This window comes from Tenrec ecaudatus, chromosome 6 (genome assembly GCF_050624435.1).
Source record: "Tenrec ecaudatus isolate mTenEca1 chromosome 6, mTenEca1.hap1, whole genome shotgun sequence".
Lineage (NCBI taxonomy): Eukaryota > Metazoa > Chordata > Mammalia > Afrosoricida > Tenrecidae > Tenrec > Tenrec ecaudatus.
Window position 1 is genome coordinate 164,888,897 of NC_134535.1, and position 22,536 is coordinate 164,911,432.

Sequence of the window (22,536 nt, forward strand, 5' to 3'; positions counted from 1 at the left end):
TTTCTGGAGCTTTAATTTTGCTGTTTTCAGTGACCTTTGAACTTCTTTCTTCACCACCATTGATTCTTGCTCATATGCTACCTTCTGAAATGGTGGAATGTTTACTAGATTTTTTTTGACTCTGTGTATTCTTTCAATCTTTTGATGTTTCACACTTCATTCAATATTTTGTCCATAGAATCTTTCAGTACTGCAACTCAAAGCTTGAATTTTCTCTCTATTTTTTTCGGTGTAAGATATGCAGAGGATACTTTTCCTTTTTGGTTTTCTAACTCTAGGTCCTTGAATATTTCATTATACTATTGGCTTTGTCTTCATGAACTTTCCTTTGAATGTTTCTTTTATTTATTTTTCCTCATTAAAATGTGTTTTAATGGCTTATTCTCTGAGAAAACACCAAATGGCAGATGACGCCAGTGCACCGGTGCAGTGGGAGGGCCTGGAGGCCCCGGGGCCCGGGAGTGGGAGCTCATGGTGGCTTTCATGGAGGCTTCAACAGCGTCTTGCGAGGACGTGGTCGCAGCTGTGGTCGAGGATGTGAATGAGGCCGCGGAGCTCGCGGGGTGGGGGTAGGGGGCAAAACCGAACACAAGGAGTGGCTCCCTGTCACCAAGCTGGGTGATCTGGTTAAGGACATGAAGATCAAGTCCCTGGAGGAGATCGATTTGTTCTCCCTGCCCATCACAGGGAGTCTGAGATCATTGACTTCTTCCTGGGGATGGGCCCTCAAGGACGAGATGCTAAAGATCCTGTCTATGCAGAAGCAGACCCGAGTCAGCCAGCGGACCAAGTTCAAGGCCTTTGTCACCATCAGGGACTACAACGGCCACGTTGGCCTTGTTGTCCAGTGCTTCAAGGAAGTCGCCACCACCATCCATGGGGCCATCATCCTGGCCAAGCTGTCCATTGTTCCCATTCGGCGAAGCTACTGAGGGAACAAGATCGGCAAGCCCCATGGTCCCCTGCAAGGTAACCGGCCACTGTGCTGGTGCATCTCATCCCTGCTCCCAGGGGGACTGTCATGTCTCAGCCCCTGTGCCCAAGAAGCTGCAGATGTGGTGACTTGGTCAGCTCCAGCAGCCTTTTAATTTACCACCTTGATGAAACCCACAGTAAGTGTTTGTCTCATGTCTAGGACCACAAAATTAGCCAGAGGAAGATAGAGAATCTTTCCACACACATGGGCTTGCCAGGTACCATGTCAACAATAGCAGCATCACCAGGCTTCCAGAATTTGGGGCCATCTTTCAGCCCTTCCGGAAGGGCAATCCATCTTCTCTCTGAGCTCAGCAATCTTGCAGGCAATGTAGGCAGGATGATAATCCAACACAGGGGCATCTCTAGCACTGATGTGGCCTGGATGGTTCAGGAGGATCACCTGAGCGGTGAAGCCAGCTGCTTTCATTGGTGAGTCATCTTTTTAAAATCATTTTATTGGGAATTCTCCCAGATATCATAGCATTGCATTGTTCAATCGCATCAAGCAGTGTTGTACACTTGCTACCACAATCAGTTTCAAAACATTTTCTTTCTTCTTGATCTCCTTGCTATCAGCTCCTCTCTATCCCCTCCCCCCAGGGGAACTCTTATCCCCCCTTTTTTCTATAATAGTTATTTTGGCCATATCTTACATAAGCCAATTTATCCATTCACATACAATTCTGCTATTTGATATCATTGAGTGGGGTTATACAGTCATCAATGCAAACAGCTCCCCATTCCTCTCTTTAACACACATGTCTCTTCCACATCTCTTCTTGTACCCTCAGGGACCCATTGCTTCTGTTACTTTTTCTGATGGGATATCTATCTTGACTTTCATGTACCGAACAATCTTAAATATACAAAATAACATATATAAATCTAACATGATTAATGAGGTAAAACAAATAAAAACAGTAATAGTAAGGGCAGAAAATATTAAAGAACTAGAGGATAGCTATGTGGTTCATCAATGCTAAACTGTACCCTGGATTTATAATCCCTTCCATGTGGCCCTTCTGGGAGGGACTATCCCATTATCTTACAGGTGGGTTTTGGGTCTCTGCTACATCCACACCCCTTCACACTGACTTGGTTGCTTGTTTTTAACCTTCTGATACCTATTCGCATTGACACCTCATGATCACACAGGCTATTGTGCTTCTTCCATGTGGGCTTTGTTGCTTCCCTGCTTGATGGCCGTATGCTTAACTACATGACTTTAAGTTCCCAGATGCTATATCTTCTAATAGCCAGACACCATTGGCTTTCTTCATCACATTTACTTACTTACTCATTTTGTCTCTAGTGATTGTGTCAGGAAGGTGAGTATCATACAATACCACATTATTAGAACAAACTGTTCTTGTGGTAATTTAAGATTTAAGTAGAGGCCCAAAGTCCACCTGCTTCCTTGTTACATATGCATATATATGCATATATAAACAAATACACATATATTAATGTAATTTTTACCTCCTACACCACTATTCTGTTTGCCCTTATACACTTTGCTTAATCAAATACAACCAGAAAAGCTACACCCTCCTCGCCATCAATTTTAGAGAACTTATATTTTCCCTGTACCCATCATTGTTGGATTCCTGCTTGACTCCTCCACTCCCATGCTTCCCAGGAACCATCGGTCCAGTTGCTGTCTCCATAAGATTGCTTATCCTGCTAATCTTGTATAAACACACGCACATACACATCATTATCATCACAAGTTTAGCAGAGATCCTGACAAGTGGTGTTGGGAAATATGTTCAGACAGCAGGATGGAATTATAGACTCAAGGATGAAGTGGGATGATGCTGACGCATTGTGGCAGATACTGTTTGTGTTTCCTAGAAACACTATTTATCATCTGGGCTAGTTTACCACTTCCCATCCTCCCCCAACACACACAAAAACTCGCTGCCTTCAAGTTGATTCAAACTCAGAGAGACCACAGTACAGGGCAGAACTGCCTCTGTGGGTTTCTGAGACTATACAAGTTACCTGTTTTATTTATTGAGTTCCAAGAAACTTGTGTTATAGATTTTCCCATTTTTCTTTGTGTTTCCATAAGTTTCTGCTTTATTATCATCGAATTTATGCTATTGATTACATAAATAACTTTAGAATTGTTATTTCTTCCATGTGTGTTGAATCTTTCAATTTATGAGTTAAGCTATTTGTTTTGTGTTAATGAAATTTTAAAACCTTTCCTTTGGTTAGTATTTGCTTAGCATATAAATGTATATTTCCTGTATTTTACATTTTAGATATACTGCCGATAGCTAAGGTATAGTTTATAAAAATACACAGTTTATAGCTCTATGTTTTTAAGATGGAAATAGTCCAAATTAAGGAGCTCTGGTGATAGTAGGAGTTAGACATTAGATTGCTAACCACAAGATCAGTGGTTCAAACCCACCAGCCACTCCATGGGAGAAAGATGAGGCTGTCTTCCCCCATAAAGAGTGACAGTCTCTGGACCCAATATCAGGATCAACTTGATGGCTGTAGATTTATTTTATCTATATAATTTTAGTAATATTTAATACATTTGCATGCTCTTATGATTTTATGTGCCTCCTCATTTTTTAATGTTTTTTCTTTCTTTTAAAAAAATCATTTTATTGGGGGCTCATACAATTCTTACCACAATCCATACATACATACATTGTGTCAAACACATTTGTAAATTTGTTGCCATCATCATTCTAAAATATTTGCGTTCTACTTGAACCCTTAATATCAGTGCCTCATTTTTCCCTCTCCCTTTCCTTGCCCCCTCCCTCATGAATCCTTCATAATTCATAAATTATTATTATTATGTCATATCTTACACTGTCCGACATCTCCCCTCACCCCCTTCTCTGTTGACCATTTCCTAGGGAGGAGCTTATATATAGATTCTTGTAATTGTTTCCCCCTTTCTACCCCACATTCCCTCCACACTCCAGGCATTGCCATTCTCCCCACTGGTCCTGAAGGGGTTATCTGTCCTGGATTCCCTCTGTTGCCAGTTGCTATCTGTACCAGTGTACATGCTCTGGTCTAGCCAGATTTGTAAGGTAGAATTGGGATCATGATAGTGGGGGTGGGGGGAGAGGAAGCATTTAAGAACTAGAGAAAAGTTAGGCGTTTCATTTTGCTATCCTGCACCCTGGCTGGTTCATCTCCCAACAGCCCTCCAGTAAGGGGTTGTACAGTTGACTGCCAATGGACTTTGAGTCTCCACTCTGCACTTACCCTCATTTACAATGATATGATTTTTCGTTCTTTGATGCCTGACACCTGATCCCTTTGACACCTGGTGGTCACACAGGCTGGTGTGTTTCTTCCATGTGGGCTTTGTTGCTTCTGAGCTAGATGGCCGCTCATTTACCTTCAAGCCTTTAAGACCCCAGATGCTTTATCTTTAGATAGCCGGGCACCATCAGCTTTCTTTATCACATTTGCTTATGTACATATTTGTCTTCAGTGATCATATCAGAAAGGTGGGCACCCACTTGTGGGGGGAGGTCAGATGCTCACAGGCATCCTCCCATCAGTTGCCAGACTGCAGTAGGCCCCACTCCCTGCTGTTAAAGACAATAGACGCCTGCAGTCATCTATTTGGTTCCAGTAGGTGGGGTTTACACCCGACTGATAATGGTTCCTATGGAGATCTAGGGAATAGGTCAAAGTTAGCCTTCATCCTAAACCTAGGATCCGCCCATCTTGTCACATGTATATCCCCAATCCCTCCTCTTCCTATTATACCACAGCCCCTTCCTGGGACGTATGTCCTCACCTGTAATTAGGGGGATTGCACGTCCCCAGAGAATATAAAAAGCCTAGGCTAGCATTAAAGATCTCTCTCTCTCCCTCCACGTGGACCATCAAGCGGGGCTGAGGTGAGCATGCTACTATGAATCGTGTCTGACTCCATTTATTTCAATATTTCACTTCTATCTCTCATGCTCTCTCTAACTTTACTGTGATCCTTACTTATTATCGCTGTACAATTGTGCCTACCGCACCCGTAATGATGTGTTAGGGGCTGGCTTCCCCTGACACCCACTGATAAGAATTTTTGTTCTTTGACATCTGATACCTGGTCCCTTCTACACCTTGTGGTCACACAGGCTGGTGTGCTTCTCCCATGTGGGCTTTGATGCCTCTGAGCTAGATGGCCACTTGTTTATCTGCAAGCCATTAAGACCCCAGACACTATATCTTTTGATAGCCGGGCACCATCAGCTTTCTTCACCACATTTACTTATGCACATATTTGTCCTCAGCTATCATATCGGGAAGGTGTGCATCATGGAATGCCAATTTAATAGAACAACGTGTTCTTGCATTGAGTAAGTACTTGAGTGGAGGTCCAATGTACATTCACTGCCTTAATACTAAACCTATAACTATATGTACACAGTTCTATTTCCCCACCATCCTATATAAATATATTTATATATGTACATGCCTGTATTTAGACCTCTAAACATATGCTTTGTCACCTAGTTCTTTCCTCTATTTCCTTTTACTTTCCTCTTGTCCCACTATCATGCTCAGCCTTCATTTGGGTTTCAGTAATTTCTCTCAGTTACATTGCCTTTGCGGAATCCCTACCAGGCCTCCCACACCCTCCTTGCCACTGATTTTAGATCACTTGTTGCGCCCCTGTCCCTGGGTTGGTCAACACCATGTCCTTACCCCCACCTCTCCTTCTCCCCTGTCCCCCAGGAATCACTGGTCTTGTTTTCTCCTCCAGAGTGTTCATCCAGCCTATCTTATATAGATAGATCTGTAGAGATAATAATATGCACCAAAAGACAAGACAAATCAAGACAGGTGATGAATGAGAACACAGCAATGGCAACAAAAAAAACTAATGACCCATAAAAGAATAAATTAATTAGGAGAAAAAATTTTTAAAAGAAAGAAAAACCTGTGAATAGATCAAGGTGTGATATCTGACTTCTAAGCATGTCCTCCAGTCAAGTCTGATGGGGTACCCGGCTCTGGCTCCAGAGTCTGTCCTTTGTACTCCTTCAGGAGCTCCCTGCTCTGCTCCCCCTCTCCCCCATTGTTCTGTCCCATGCCTTTTGTGCTTTGCCTTTGTGGTGTCATGGGGTCAGTCTGGACCAGTGGTGTCACGGGGTCAGTCCAGACCAGTTCAGACACTGAGTCTCCAATGTTGTCCCCCATAGGGTCCTGGGCAAGTGAGGGATGGCAGGTGTCATAATGGGATCAGTCATATGGTCCATTCTGTGCATTGGCTGTTCAGAGCGAGGATATAGTCCTTCTGACCTGGTGGACAAGAATGTGCTCCACTCTCTCTTCCTCCCCATTCCTTTGCTCCCGTGTGCTCTGCTCAGACATGTCCCTCTCCCCTAGCTGCAGTTTCAGTGCTGTCCTCTAAAGGAAGTTCTTCCAGGGGGACGTGCAGTTGTTCACATAGCTGGTATAGGCGCCATGCCCTCAGGCACTTCCACTGGCTCCCCACTCCATGCCGGCAAGCTGCATTCACATCCCAGAACACTGGATTTAAGTGTGGTCCCTCTTTCCCTGTGGAGACACAAACAATACCCTTCCCTTGGGTGGGTCGGTGCCCTATTCCCCCATTACACTTCTCTCTTTTTTTTTCTTCATTGCATTTAATTTAAATGCTCTATCTCATCTCATTTTTACTTCATAAATTATATTCTCTATTTTTGTGCTTTTGTTTTCCCCTTAGAATTGTAAACTGCATAGTTGACTTTTCAATGACTAATATTAAGAATCATCTTTACTATCCCTTGGTATAATAGAGAAATATGGACACAAGTAATCTTGTTCCTGGATTAAATGCAGTGACTGAGATGGCTATCTATTCCTCAGATGTCAGTTTCTCTTGCTTCTGGATGTATTGTAGGCTATGTATTTCCCAAATTTTCCTTATATTCATCTATGACCATGTGACAGATACCAAAGGAATATGGGGAGACATTCGACAGGACTTCACAAATTTTGTAGAAAAATTCCATGACCTTTTATTCTATTTTCTACAAACATTTTGATGTCTTCTCATACATGTCACTTCTTCTGTCTGTTGTATTCTGTGATTTTACCTTTTTCAAGATTCCCTAAGAGATCCTTATAGTTACAGGTGTGCAATCATTGTCCATATCTTCTCATCCTTTCATGTAATCATTTATCCTTCCCCTCAGATAACCCTTCCAGGAGAACTTTATACATTCATCGTTTTATGTTTAAAAATTGATATCTTTTTATTGTCAATCAGGTGACAGTTTACAGAGTAAATATGGTTCTCCATTCAAAATCCATGCACATTCTGATTCAACACATCGCTTGGAATCCCCTCAATGTACCATCCCTTTTCCCACTTTCTGCTTGTGTTTTCTGTTTGCATTCTTCCCTCTCTGAACTTTGTCCTTGACTTGATTACACCGGCCAACACACAGTTCTGTACCTTACATTTTAGACTTATTTCTGGGCCTATTTGACTAGTTGATTGAAAAAAAAAAAAAAAGAACCATGGCATCAGTTTTCCCTCTAAACTCTAGGTTTTGAGATACAAAACATATTCCATATACCTTTCTTCAATCTGCAGCACATAAAAATTCAGGATATTTTAATGTAGTGTTAGCTGAGCTAGAGGAAGTTCACACTGGCTTTATTTAAAGTAGTTTGTTTGTATTAACTGTTTAAGCCACGTTAGACATCGCATGGCGTCCTTTGATCTATAGAGATTGGAACAGTGCCAATTACATGAACTTGGAATTTTCCCCAAGTATCACTTCATCTTTATGATGAACTGAATAGCAAGCTGTTCCAATTTGTTATCTTAAATAGGGTGCAGAAATAAGAGTTGCTTGCTGTACAGTAAATAAGGAGCCCTGATGACATATTGGGTTATGTGTTTCACTGCTAAGCTTTAGGTCAGTTCTTTGAGCCCACCAGCCACGCTGCAAGAGAAAGTCGTGTCTTTCTGTTCCTATAAAGATTTACAGCCACAGAAACCTACAGAACTCCCACTCTGTCTTATAGGGTTGCTATGTGTGGAAAATTACGGACTCTTAGTGAATTTGGGGAAATTAATAGAGATTCAAACGTTCTGAAACCCCACATGGGTCTGTCAATGTTCAAACTCCTTTATTAACTTTTGTTCAATATCTTTCTCCTACTCTGTCCATAACTTCTGATGAGATCCTTTTCAGAGAAGTTAGTAGTTGTAGCCAGGCACCACCTAGTTCTTCTGGTCTCTGGGTTGTGAAGACAGTTGTTTGTATGGTTCGTTAGACCACTGGACTATTGTTATCATGTTGTTGATTTGAGTTTTTTGCCCTTGTTCTTTCCTCTGAACAGTAAGAAACCAATAGTTGTACCTTAGATGACAGCTCACATGCTTTTAAGATTCTAGTTATTAGTCACTAAATGAGGGTGTAGAATCTTGTCTTTATGAACTATAGTATGCCAACTGACCTTGGTGTTACCCCAAGAAATACATTCTGTAGATGGTTCTTTGGAAAATCTCAAATGGAAACCTGTAATTATTGTTTAAAATGATCTTATCATTCTTTAATAAAATTTTCATTTGGAATTCTAAAGTAAGAAATATTTTGGAATGTATTTTAGACACCCATGCAAATTTGCTTGCAGACATCTGGGAGTGCTTAGAGAAAGCCACAACTCACTACCTGAGAAGTGTGTTCTTTCACAGGTTGGAAGTTTGACTAAAAATAAAATATTAGTACTTTCCATGTTGATGTTTAGATTTAGTGGTATCCCAATATAAATTCCATCAGCCTTTTTAATATAAGCTGATTTTAAAGTTTGTATTGGGATGAAAATACTCAGAATGGTCTTTTAAAAAGAAAATTTTGGAGGACTAATTTTGGAAGACTAATAAAACAAAATGAATAAAGATAATATTTTAGGTGAAGGATTTGTCATCTATTAGGTGATAAATATATCTTCATCAAAATTGCTAAAGTAATTTAGTGGTGAAAGAAAAATCTTGAAAAGTGGTGTTGGAATAAATAAATAAATAATTTTCATTTGAAAAATGTGAACATCATTCCTAACCTCAACATACATAAAAATTAGCTTGAAGTAGCTTATAAACCAAAGTGTAAAAATTAAAAAATATTAAATTTATAGAAGAAAACAGGAAAAAATCATTGCTCCTCTGAATAGAACATTTTTCTTAGATACTGACCCAAGGAGCATAAACCATAAAAGGAAATGTTGAAAATTTAGACCTTATCAAAAATAAAATGTTTTTCACATCAGTAGACAGTACTAAGAAAATGAAAGGACAAGCTATAAAATGGAATAAAATATTTGTAATACATATATGTACATATATAGAGATGACAAGACTTGTGTCTAGAATATATATGCCCTTTTAATTAAACATTAAAACAAATGACCTAATTTTAAAACAGGAAAATAATTAAACCAGGAATTTTACAAAAGAATGGTCAATAAAAATAATATCAACATTATTAGTTAGAGTAAAAAGGAAATCAAAACCACAATAATGCTATATATCATTTGGATATAGGTACCAATATTATTGAGAATATAATAGTGGCTAGGCTGTGAAGTAACTACAGTTCTAATATGCTCATTCTTAGAATATAATATTATACAAGCACTTTGGGAAATGATCACTTAATTAATAAGTACCTTAAATTTAATCATACCCCTAAAATGTGTGTCAACTTTGGCTAGGCCGTGATCCCAAGTACTGGCTTCTTCTATTTTGTGATCTGCAGTAATTATCCTCTATTTTATGATGTGTTGTGAATCCCAAACTCTATATGTTGATGAAACAGGATCACTATGGGTTTATCTTGGTTACCCCCTTACAAGAGCGTGCACAGGAAGTTCAGCCCTGGCTTATGTCACCATCCTTTCTTAATTCTGTCCTTGCTTGAATTACACCTTTCATCTCACAAGAGGGAGAGGTAAGCAGAGAATACAGGGACTTCACTGTCTCCAGGAGAGAGAGCTGGGAGCTGAGCACCTTCTTTAGACCCAGGGTTCATGAGAACCTCCTAGAGGGAAAGACTGATAAAAATTTTCAAGAAAATGCTCGGCTCACAGACATTGGAGGAGACAAAAACTTTCCCCTAGACCTGATGCCTTTAATTTAGAGCTCTGGCCTCTTAAACTATAAGTTCCTGATTGTCAAAGTCATCCACTTGTGGAATTTCTGTTACAAAAGAACTATGTAAATAAAACAATAAGGATTCACCTACCATATATCCTGCACATTTCCCTGTAGACATGAAAGGAAAAACAGTTGGATAAGCCATGGTGAATGTTTAGAATAGTTTTATTAGCAGTAGTCCCAAATAAGAACAACTTAATTTCGGTCAATAAATAATACATGGTGTATATATATACAATTTAATATTACCCAGAAATTAAGAATGATGTTATGCATACTCTATATACAAGGTAAAAAATTGATGAACCTCAAAATTATTACACCTAGTCCTAACTTGCTTTCTTGTCATTCTATATTTTGCACTTACAACAACAGTGAAACACTATCAGAATATTTCGTGCATTAATGACAGATAGCTGGCAGTAATGAAAACTGAAGGGTCAGGCAAGAGCAGTGCTGGCTCTGATGGTTAAAGTTACCTGTTAACTTGGCTGGGCCAGGTTTCACAGTTACTTAATGATGTAGTCACCCTCTGGTTTGTGGTCTGATGTGGCCATTCCTACATGTTCACATAACGCTCTCTGTAGCAAAAAGACCTGGTCTGTGAACCTTAACCAAGTTGATACATGATGAGTGAGTATTTGCTCGGTGAAGATAGCTAGATCTAATAAAGTAGATATCATATGATCATATTCATGTAAAAATATAGAAATTCAAACTAATACATGCCAGCAAAAGATATCAGTGGTTGTTTGATATATTGCAAATGGATTTGAAGGAACTTTAGAGTGATAGAAAAATATTTTGCTCATGGAAGTACTTTCACTGTTGTAGTAATTACATTGCAAAGCTTGTTTAATTTTGCACGTTAAATGGAGGCAGTTTTTTTAATGCGATCATACCGGTGTAACATTAATGAAAATATTTTTTCTTTGTGTATACAATCCTGACAATGAATTTATTTCCCCTTTATATTACTCCATTGCTTTCATGTTTCCATTGCTACGATTGTCAGCTGTCAATATGATGATCGTTTCTCACCTGACGCTATTTAGGACTTTAAGAGCCTTAGTGTCTTAGTGGTTACGTGCTTGGCTGCAGCCCAAAAGACCATTGCTACAAATCCACCTGCCACTCTACCGGAGAAAGCTGTGGCAGTGTGCTTTGTAAAGATTTACAGCCGTGGAAATCCTATGGGCAATTCTATTCACCTGTAGAATGTTTATGAATTGGAATTGACTTTATCGCAGTAGATTTGTTTTGATTTGGTTAATAAAACTCTATCTTTAGTTTCTTATTTTTGGGAAGTATACTGTAATGTACATTTATTTTTTCTTTAGTCTACATGAGTTTTACTAAAACTTCTGACAATATTAAAAGTTGTCTTCTATAAGTTCTAGAAAATTTCAGATACTTTAAAAAATATTGCTTGTGCATTTGCCCCCTTCTTTTCTTTGATTAAACTCTTCACTGTGGGTATGTTTGGACATTATTTTCTATGGCTTGCACTTGGTAAAGCCAAGACGACAAATACTTAAGCATCCTAAGTTTGGAAATTGCCTTGATTAAAGTAAATTTTTTCCACAAGTGTTATGCTTGCCTTTCTGGGTTCCTGCTTTCATTCCAATTTTGACATATTTCTTACTTATTAGCTCTTGGTATGTGAAATTTAAATATACCTTTTACTTAATATTTTAATTTGTTTCTAAAGAGAAGATGATTATGAGGCAAAGTCTGCTGTACTGTCAGAAAATGGAGTGGCATGGGATGGATGGGTACATTAAAAATAAATGATGCTATGTCCACGAATGTTTAAATTCTTCTTTTGACAACTATCTCTTGGTCATTACATAGCTAAGATATAAAGCTGCTTTAAACTGTGAAAGATGTAAAAAGAAAATCTATAAACACAAAACATACCAGAAAGTCCTGGAGAGCTTTGTTTCGGTGATTCATGACTGTATCTCTGACATCTGCATCCAATCTGAAGGCCAATGAGATTGCAATGAAACTGAAAGTGTGTAATGTTGAACAGGAAATTATACTGTGCAGAGTATGTTTTAACAGTTCACATTACAAATTGCATCTCCATCTCAAAATGATGCCAGACTTTCAAAGCAGAATTTAGTGGCGGTGAAGAGAATAAGCTGAGCCTCTTGTGACATCAGAAGAAAAAAGAACAAGTCATTTATTTCCTATAAACTTGAAACTAACTGCAAGCGAATTGAATCCGACTCATAGTAATCCTCTCGTGAGTTATGTATTGAACTGCTAACCAGAGGACTGGTTCCAACACACCAGCTTCTCCAGAGGAGAAAGCTGAGGGTCTACTCTCATAAAGATGTAAAGTTTTTTAAACCCCCAAGGGGTGCTTCAGCTCTGTACTCTAGAGTAGCTAAGAGTAGAGTTACTCAATGGCAGTACATCTTTCCTTTCTCTGGGTGGATGAAATAGTATTCTGAAAATGACATCTTGCAGATAGAGAGTTTTGAATGTATGATTATTCAAGTTCTTCCAACTTTAAACTGGGCATTCAACAAATCAGTTACTGTCAATGCTTTGGAATTGAATGCCTACTTTGAATTCATAGTTCACATCTCTAAGTTTCAGATCATGTGATATTGCCAATTAAGGATGAGTACTAGAGTTCCTAATCTCCAATGGCCAACAGTGCTAGTTTTAATTGTTCCCTAACTCTCTAAAGGCCTGGCTTAAGACTTCTCTAAGTAGTAAAATAAAATACATATGCCAGTGAAATAGGCATTATTTATTTTAAGTCTGTCTAACTTGACGTATTTCTAGGAAACTCATTTTACTTGTATTTTTACATCACTTTTACTACTAATTTATTAAGACTACATATATTTGCTGTCCGATGTTTGTTCATAAATAGGGGCAATTTTAATTTATGTCTCATGTATCATTCTGGAAGAAATTAATATTCTTTTTGAATTAAATAGCCCACCTTGCATCATTTTGTAATGCTCTTAAAAGTTGGTTTCTTCTGCATTCATTTTTCAGGCATGGTGATTTATCAGGCTAAAGTTCCGACAAAACATGTTATTTTAATAAACATTACTTAAAATTTCTGGACAGAAAATAAACCAGAGACCAGAGAGCAAGTTTGCGTTGTGGAATGAGCATGGGTATATGTTTGGCTTTAGTTTTAAAATAATACACAAGGCTTAAGTAAGCAATTATTAAATTACTGAACAGAAATGATGCTGGAAAATTGAGAACAATACAGAAGATCATGAATAAGCAGATATTTTGCAGTGTAACTTTGTACTCTTCCCAGAGTTGTAGCAGTTATAAAAATGTACTTTATCAAATTGCTTGACACATGGATATATATATAGATTGTGATAAGAGTTGTATGAGCCCCCAATAAAATGATTTAGAAAAAGAAAAGTACTTTTTAATTATACATTTTAAAAAGCTCAACTTTCAGATGAGTTCATATTATCAAATGGGATTACAATGTACATCAAATTGGGTGACAATTGTCACATGGCAGGTTATAAAAACTTGGTTTTTCTACTTTGGTGTCAGCTTTGCTCATCAAGTCAAATAGTAAACTTGTGCGACAAGGACTAAAGGAGCATAAAATTAAAAAATAATTACAACAACATTCCAATGACCTAATGATCTTTAGCGATAGGTTTCTAAAACACCACAAGGGGAAATGCTAATTTAGCATATCTCTTCCGCCGTTGTGGTGCAAGAGCATCATGAGATCCAGGCAGCTATAAGCAATAAGGAAAACAGTTACCTAGCAGGAGCAGAGACATTGGTGGTTCTGGGTAGCATTTTGTCCACATGAAAGGGTTGGGTCTGATTCTTGAACAATGTAGCTCCTGAGCATCCACTATTTATTTGTCCCTGGAGGCTTGGGGCTTATTAAATTCTAATCAGGTTTCAGTGGAGAATCCAGTCTAAGATAAGGAAGAAACACCTAGTGTTCTACTTCCAAAATTCAGCCAATGAAGACCCTGTTGTTACATGCTAGCTAGTCAGTTCGGACCCAAAGCAACCTTATGCACAACAGAAGGAAGCACTGCCTGGTCCTGTACCGTGCGCACAACTGAGCCCATTATTACAGCCCCGGTGACCATCCATCCCCTTTAGGGTCTTCCTTTCCTTCACTGTCCCTCTACCCTACCTAAAAGGACGTCCTTCTCCAGGGACTGCTCCCTCCTAATAGCATGTCAACGTGTGTAAGACAAAGTTTCACCATGCTTGCCTTTAAGAAGCATCTGGCCACATTTCTTCCAAGACAGATTGGTTTGTCCTTTCAGCAGTCCATATCTTTTCAATCTTCTTTTCCAGCACCACAGTTCAAATTAATCAATTCTCCTCTGTCTTCTTTATTCATTGTCCACTTTTCACATTCATATGAGGCAGTTGAAAATACTATGGCTTGCGTCAGGCACACTTTAATCCTCAAAGTAATAGCCTTGCTTTTCAAGACCCTGAAGAGGTCTTGTGCAGCAAATTTACCCAACGCAACTTGTCTTTTGATCTCTTGACTACAGCCTCTGTGATCAATGATTGTGGACCCAAGCAAGACACATCTTTGACAATTTTGACCTGTTGCCTACTGGTCCAATTGTGAGGGTATTGATCTTCACATTGAGTTGTAATCCACCTTGGAGGCTGCAATCCTTGATCTTCATCTGCAAGAGCTTCAAGTCCTCCTTACTTTCAGCAAGCAAAGTTGTGTTATCTGCCCATCAAAGGTTGTTAATAAGCCTTCCTCTTATCCTAATGCCACATTCTTCCTCATATAATCCACCTTCTCTGATGACTTGCTCAGCGCACAGATGGAACAAGCATGGTGAGAGGATATAACCCCGGCATACACCTTTCCTGATTTTAAATCCTACAACATTCCCTTGTTTTGTTTGCACCATTGCTTCTTGAACCATGTACTAGTTCTTCATGAACACAATGAAGTGTTCTGGAATTCCCATTCTTCTCAAGGCTACCCATAGTTTATGATGCACACATGCCAACACCTTTGCATAGTCAAGGAAATACAAGTAAACATCTCTTCTTTTAGTCAAGATCCATCTGACAGGAGCAGTGAGATATCTTATTCCATGTCCTCTTCTGAATTCAGCGTGAATCTGACAACTCTCTATCAATGTAGGGCTGCAAATGATCTTAATCAAAATTTTGCTTGAACATTATAATAATGGTATCGAACACTCTGTTGGGTCTCCTTTTATGAATGGATCTCTTCCAGTCACTTGGCCAAGTAGCTGTATTCCAAATGTCCTAGCATAGATGGGTAAGTGCTTCCAGTGCTTCATGAGCTGGTTGAAATGTTTCATTTGGTATTACATCAATTGTCAGAGCTTCGTTCTTGGCCAATGCCTTCAGGGAAACTTGAATTGTTTCCTTCATCATGATTGGTTCTTACTCATATGCTACCTCCTGAAATGGTGGAATGTCAACCACTTCTTTTTGGTGACTCTGTATTCTTTCTATCTTTTAGTGCTCCCTTCATCAGTTGGAAACCATCAGCAGCACCTCAGGAGAAAGATGGGACTTTCTACTCCCATTATACAGTTACAGTCTCTGAAACCCCAGGGTGTCTGCTGAGTCACCATTGAGTCAATGGCAGCAAGTAAGCGTATTTCAATATTTTGCCCATAGAATCTTTCAATATCGCCACTCAAGGCTTGAATTTATTTCTTCAGCTCTTTTAGTTTAAGATATGCTGAGTGAATCCTTCCCCTTTGGTTTTTTAATACTAGAGTTTTACAAGTTTAATGGTAATATTTGGCTTTGTCTTTTCAGGCTGACCTTTGAAATTTTCTCTTCGGGTCTTTGACTTCATCCTTTCTTGCATTTGCTTCCATTTGCCGCAGCTATTCTATGATTGAGCAAGTTTCAGATGTACACTTCTGACATACACTGTGATTCTTTCTTTCCTATCTTTTAAATGACCTTTTACTTTCTTTGTGAGTGATGTTCTCGATGTCCTCCCACACTTCCTCGGGTGTTCTGTCATTAGTGGTGTGTTAATCTGGGTAGACTAGAGAAACAAATCCATGGACACACATATGTGTATAAGAAATAGATTTATATACAAGAGCAATTGAACATTGAGAAAACATCCCAGCCCAGTCCAGATAAAGTCCATAAGTCCAATATTAGCCCATATGTCCAATACCAATCTATAAAGTCCTCACAAAACGCATGCAATGACTGAATGCAGAAGCTCACAGTGGATAGAAAGCCCTTGGATCCAGTGGCATTGGAAATATTTCAACACTGCCAAGGGTCTCTGCATGGCTTTTCCAGCACCCAGGGCTGCAGCAGGGTGGATCTATGTGTCTTGTGAGCTGCTATGTCTTCCAGGGTGTGAGCAGAGAGTCTCTCACCTCCAAGGAGGAAATTTCAGCAGTTCCCAGAATCCTTAGGGGAAGGCCATGTCCACACACACAGATCTCATGGGCCATATCCTGATTAACAGCATAGATGCCACCCCTACACTTTTAATCCTCAAATTAACAAATGATTCTATAACTACCACAAGTGGTGAGTGGGTCAAATCAGTTTTTCAAATTCAGGTGGTTTATATTCAAGGTCATATTTTTTGCTCTTGTGGACTGATTTTAATTCTCTTTAGATTTATCCTGAACTTACAAATGAGCAATTGATGGTCTATTCCACAGTCGGCCCTGGGTTGCCTTTAGCTGCTGATATTGAGATGCTCCATTTTCTCTTCCCACAGATGCAGTCAATTAGATTTCTGTGTCTTCCATCTGGAGAAGCCCAGGTGGATAGTAAGTCATCTTTTGTATTACTGCAAAAAACGTATTTTTTAACAAGTCTTTGGTCTTGCAAAGTTCTTTCATGCAATCTCTAGCTTCATTAAGTCCCTGTTTTCCAACTACTATTGTTCCTCTTTATTTCCACACACAAATCAATTATCAAGAATTCAAAAATTTTAATAACTTTTCTTAGCCCTGGGGAGTCAAAAAGTTTCTATAATTATATTGCTCTTTAACTGTAAAATTCATCATCCTATTTTCAAATTTTAAAGAGCCCCTTGAAGAAGTGGAAAATGGCAGTGTAAAGGTAACTTAATTTCCTTGTCAGGGAAGAATGGGATATAAGTGAAGTAATTACTTACTTCAAATGGATTTCCCTTTAAGAAACAACCTTTACCCCTTAAGAAACAACAGCTATATTTAAAAAAATTAAAATATCATACATAACTAAAAAAGTCTGAGATTGCAAATGGCAGTGTTTAAAATTGAGAAATTTCATGAATCATTAAACTTTTCACAAATGTGCCTCCTACATAATCAAAATCATCTTGCTGCTGGTGATTGAGTGATGACATGCTACCTAGGGGAAAGCTTTTTAAGTGAAAAAGCTTAGAAAGCTTTTAAGCTTTTTCATTGTAATCTGAATTAAGCGTTATCTTTGCCTATTGTGTCCCTCGTGTGTTGTTTTCTCAGTGATCTCACCGATGGAAACAGATTTATAGTTATTGTTTAAGTCACCCTAAAACATACACATCTGCTGGTTTCATTGTGTGGCAGGTCCTAAGCTAAAGAGTAAAACATGGCATGTCAGTGGCTACTGATGCATTTTATTATCCTTTTTGAAGCTCCTTTTCCCCCCACTTGGTCTGTCTTCTGTTTTGATTTCCTCTGACCTTGCTATTCCTTTCCAATTTACCTGCCTGGTTTCTTCTTCTCTGCCTGACCTTCAAAAATTGAATCCTCAGAGCTCAGTACTTGGCCTCTCCCCTCCCCCTCCCTACCGTCTACATCAGCTTCCTTGGAGATCTCATGCAATCTTTTGGTTTAAATAATATGCTGACAAGTTCAAAGTTTAGTTTTCTTGCCAGAGTTCTCCCTTGAATTATTCTTGTGTGTATCTAACTGCTTAAATTACATTTGCACTTTGATCTCTTAATAGGCATCTTCCATGTTGCCTTTGCACAACTGAGCTGTTTTGTCCTGAAGCTTGCTCCCTATCTGAGAATCTTCCTTATCTCAGTTAAATGTCATTCCTTTCTTCCAGTCGCTCAAGCTGAAAACCTTTCAGTCATCTCTGTCTCCTTTCTTCCTCTCCCATCCCATACACACACTATCAGCAAATCATATTGGATCGTTCTTCTAAAATTGTTTATTGTGAATTGGGTGACTATTTACAGGGTAAATTAGTTTTCCATTCAGCACTTTTTACACACTTTGTGACACGTTACTGATGGCAGTCTCCATAATGTAACCTGTTACCCTACTTCCCTTGGTTCATTTCAAGTGATATCCAGCTTTTGGCTGCTTCTACCTCTGTCATCAGCCTGATCTAAGACATTCTTATATTATACGTTATGGGACAGCTTCACGTAGTTCATGGAGAAATTCAATAATCTTTTAAATACTTTTTTTCCATGAAAATTTTGAAGTCCTTTCATACAGTAGTCTCCAGTTGACTAACATTGTTGAATTGTAAAGGTTATTTACCCAGTAAACTACACAATCACGAAAAAGTTTTCAAAATCTCATTCGTTTAGTGTAATAGATATTTATTATATATTTACGTCACAGACCATATGACGGGGTGGCGGTGCTTTGTTCTACATCGTCATCCATGGACCTCGGGTGGAGCCACCATTCTCTATGGCTTGAAGTTACCTACTGGTTGACTACGTCTTGTCGAGTGTGAAGAGGGTGCAAGTTTTCTTACAAGCTTGGGTTGACAGCAGAGTACGTCATAAGAAAAACAACTTTTCATTCGCCAGATACTGGTTGTCTGGACCTACCAAACTACAAGCAAATCTCTGAATAGAAAATATCTATTTGGGGGAAAGAAAGTTATTCCATAAGCACATAACAGCATGGTGAAGCTGTTAGCAGGTAGTTTTCAAAGTACATCACTGCTTTCACTCAGGAAAAAAAAATTAAACTTGTACAATGTGTGCTAGGGCCCAACACGAACTGGCTGCCGTCGCCTCTTTGATTTTATTTCTGCCACTCTTGTCCTTGTGGACTTCTCTGCTGTCATACTGGCTTCTTTGATGTTTCTTAAAGATGTCAGGCATGCTACCATCTCAGGATCATTGTACTTGATGTTCTTTCTGCTGGTAATGTAATTTCCCGGAATATCTGTATGGTGTTCTTTTCCCTCTTCTACACATCTTATCTCAGGTTTCACTTTCTCAGCTGAATCCTTTCCTGGTCATCCAGATCTAAATTAACCTAGTCTTTTCTTATCTCTCTACTTAATTCTTCCCTCCTCCCATATCCCTTATCACCTAGTATACGATTTATTTTGTTTATTGTTTCTTTCCCCAGATTAAAATCTAAACTCTTACAGGGTAGACATTGTGTTTGATATGTTCCCAGTTCTATCCTCAGAACTAGGAATACTGCCAGGCAACTAGTAACTACTGACTAAATATCTGTTGAAAAGATGAAAAAATTGTCTATTCAAAAGTGTTTTACAATTACTCCAGGAAGACCAACAGGCAACTGTATCTCACTATACGGGAGATGCATATCAAGAGTTATGGAAACAAAGAAAAGTGTGATTCGTTCTGTCTGGTGAACTCGGGCCTTGATTCAATTAGTACAAGATTTGTCTCTGCTGTTGAAGAATGAGTAGACATTTTCTTCAGGGACAAGTTCTTCTAGGGAAAAATGGCACAGCATGAAGACTTGAATTCAAAAATAGTTATGACACTTGGCAAACAAATGAAGAGTACAGCTGATCTGCTGATCTGGAGAGGGCATGGAGGCCGCGGGTGAGGCAAATGGTCAATGAGCTCGTCTGCTACCTGCAGGACTAGAGCTTGGAGTCTACCGAGATGCATGTTGAAGAAAGGCAGGGAGTTCTACATGTAAGAAAGCAGACTTGGAAAACCCTGTGCAGCACACGTTTACTCTGGCATCAGTGGCTCGCCATGCGTCAGAGTCAACTTGATGGCAACTGCTTTTCATTTTGTAAGTGTGTATGGGTTACAACAGAGATTGATGCTAATAGCTTAGATTAGTTAACAAGTGTCTAGCATGTTAACAAGTCAGCTCTGTTGGAAATGGAGACACTTTGGCGCCAATAAGCAAGTGTGGTGAGTTCAGTGTATATATGAAAGACAGATATGGTGAAGCCTGGATGACTGGAGGACAGCTAGCAGGAAACTAAGTTGAGAGGGTTTTGTATTACTTTAGGGCAGACAAGATAAATTCCTGACTCAAAAAAAGTTCTATGTTCATCGCTTAGGCTGAACATAACAAAATACCACAAAATGAATGGGTTTAAAGAATAAAAATTCAGAATTGGTCACAAGAATCTACATATAACCCCCTCTCAGGGGGACGAATAACAGAAAAGTGGGTGAAGGGTGACAGAGGACAATATAATATACAAAAATACTAATCTACTATTTATCAAGGGTTCATAGGGGAAAAAGCGTGAGGGAGGTAGGGAGGGAGGGAGAAAATGAGGACCTAATACCAAGGGTTCAAGTAGAAAGAAAATGCTTTGAAAATGATGATGGCAATATATGTACAAATGTGTTTGACACAATGAATGAATGTATGGATTGTGATAAGAGATGTAAGAGCCCCGAATAACATAGTTAATAATAAAAAGAAATTCATTTTCTCACAGTTATGAAGACCAGAAGTACACAGTAGTAGTGTGTTGACAGTGTCAATTTCCTTCTGAGGGCTTTGAGGAAGGAGTGGATCCGGTTTCTTTCTTAGAGTCTGCCAATGACCGTTGGTGTTTTTTTGCCAACTCTGCCATCACATGATATCTTTCTCCTGTGTGTGCAATCCCTTTGTATGCCTCTTCTATCCTTTTATAAGACATCACTCAGAAAAGATTATGATCAGTGTATGAACTCATTAACTGTTAACAAAAACAAAGCAAGATCACATTCACAGGTACAGAGTTTAGAACCTCAGCACTCTTTTTGGTGAACGTAATTCAGTCCATAACAGGCTCATTTATGGATGAACCTAGTCAGTTACAAAAGATATCACCACAGTTATTTATTTGCCTATCTTCAAGTGGGATGAGGACTCTGCCCAAATATGGATAACCTTCTGGATCATAGAGAATATTAAGGTCTTGGTTTAAGCTAAGTGCTCCCGATCGCTGTCCTTGTGAAAAACTCTGGTAGTTTTCATGGCCATTGCAACCAACTCCTCCCAATCAGACCCTCAAACATCTCCTTGTGAAGGTCTTATTGTCTAAGCAGAAAGGGCCGTGGTCATTTGCATTACTAAAAAGCTGACAAAACGTTTGCTTTTGAATTTGATACTTGATTGATCAGGGCCTATCTGTCCTTTCTCAAATAAACACCATGATTTTTAAACTGTTGATGGCAATATTGACTTTACCCATAGAACTCAAAATACATTTGTTGAATACCCACTGTATTCACATTGAGAGCTGTAGCCAGACATACGACTATGGCTGGTCCTCTGCATCTACAGGTTCTCCTGCATCCCCAGATGCAGCAAACCACAGATCTGAAGTATTCAGAAAACAACTTCCAAACCCACCATTAAAGCTGAAAGCAACCCCCTAAGAACCGAGAGAGAGAGCACAAAGCATTTACATTGTATTAATTATTATAAGTGATTTAGTGATGACTTAAGAGCCGTGGGAGGGTGTCCTTAGGTTAGATCCAAACACCATGCTCTCTTATGTAAGAGACATGAGCATCAATAGAATTTGAAATTCACAAGGGTCCTAGAACCAATTCTCTAGGGATACAGAGGACTACTGTATAATTAAAGCACAGAGGAAAACATTGGAGGTAAAACGCCTATTGACCACTGTCTTGGCATATTACAGACATCTCCATAATAAAAGCAATAATAAAAACTGGTGGGCCTTGTACAACATACTGGTAGTAGGCTTACTTCTCTGTCTGTTCACCATTTTTATTCATGTTATTAACCTTCTAAATCTGAATTGACTCATTTCCAAAAGATGATGTCTTAGTTTTGTTGTCCTTGAATGCTTTGCATTTTTATGCTTAACAGTTGTATGATTTCAGATATGTGTGTGTTTATGCCAGAGTAAGGTATAAATAAGGCTGATGAGTAACTGGCCTGTGACCAAAAATACAAAGAAACTATAACTGACTATCAGTTTCTTACTGACTGACATGTTCTTTCAGAGAATACAATATCCAGAAACATTCTTGTTTGTGCTTTTTTAATGATAGAAGCTGTTAGCTACTAATGATTTTCTCTGTTCAATACATGTGTATATCAATAGTGAAGGGATTGAAAAGTCCACATTTATTAACAAACTCCACATTAAAAAAAATCCTCCAACAGGTGCTCTAGCAAAATGTGAAGAAATTAGATGGTGCCCGGCTATCAGATAACATAGCATCTAGGGGTCTTAAA

The 22,536-nt window shown here is 38.9% G+C and overlaps 2 pseudogenes; both read left to right on the forward strand.

Moving 5' to 3' along the window:
* Nucleotides 1-400: 400 nt before the first annotated feature.
* On the forward strand, nucleotides 401-1,062 carry LOC142451735 (small ribosomal subunit protein uS5 pseudogene; annotated as a pseudogene).
* An 11,030-nt stretch (nucleotides 1,063-12,092) lies between these two features.
* Nucleotides 12,093-22,536, forward strand: part of LOC142451736 (heterogeneous nuclear ribonucleoprotein H3 pseudogene) — an 85,478-nt pseudogene continuing 75,034 nt past the window's right edge.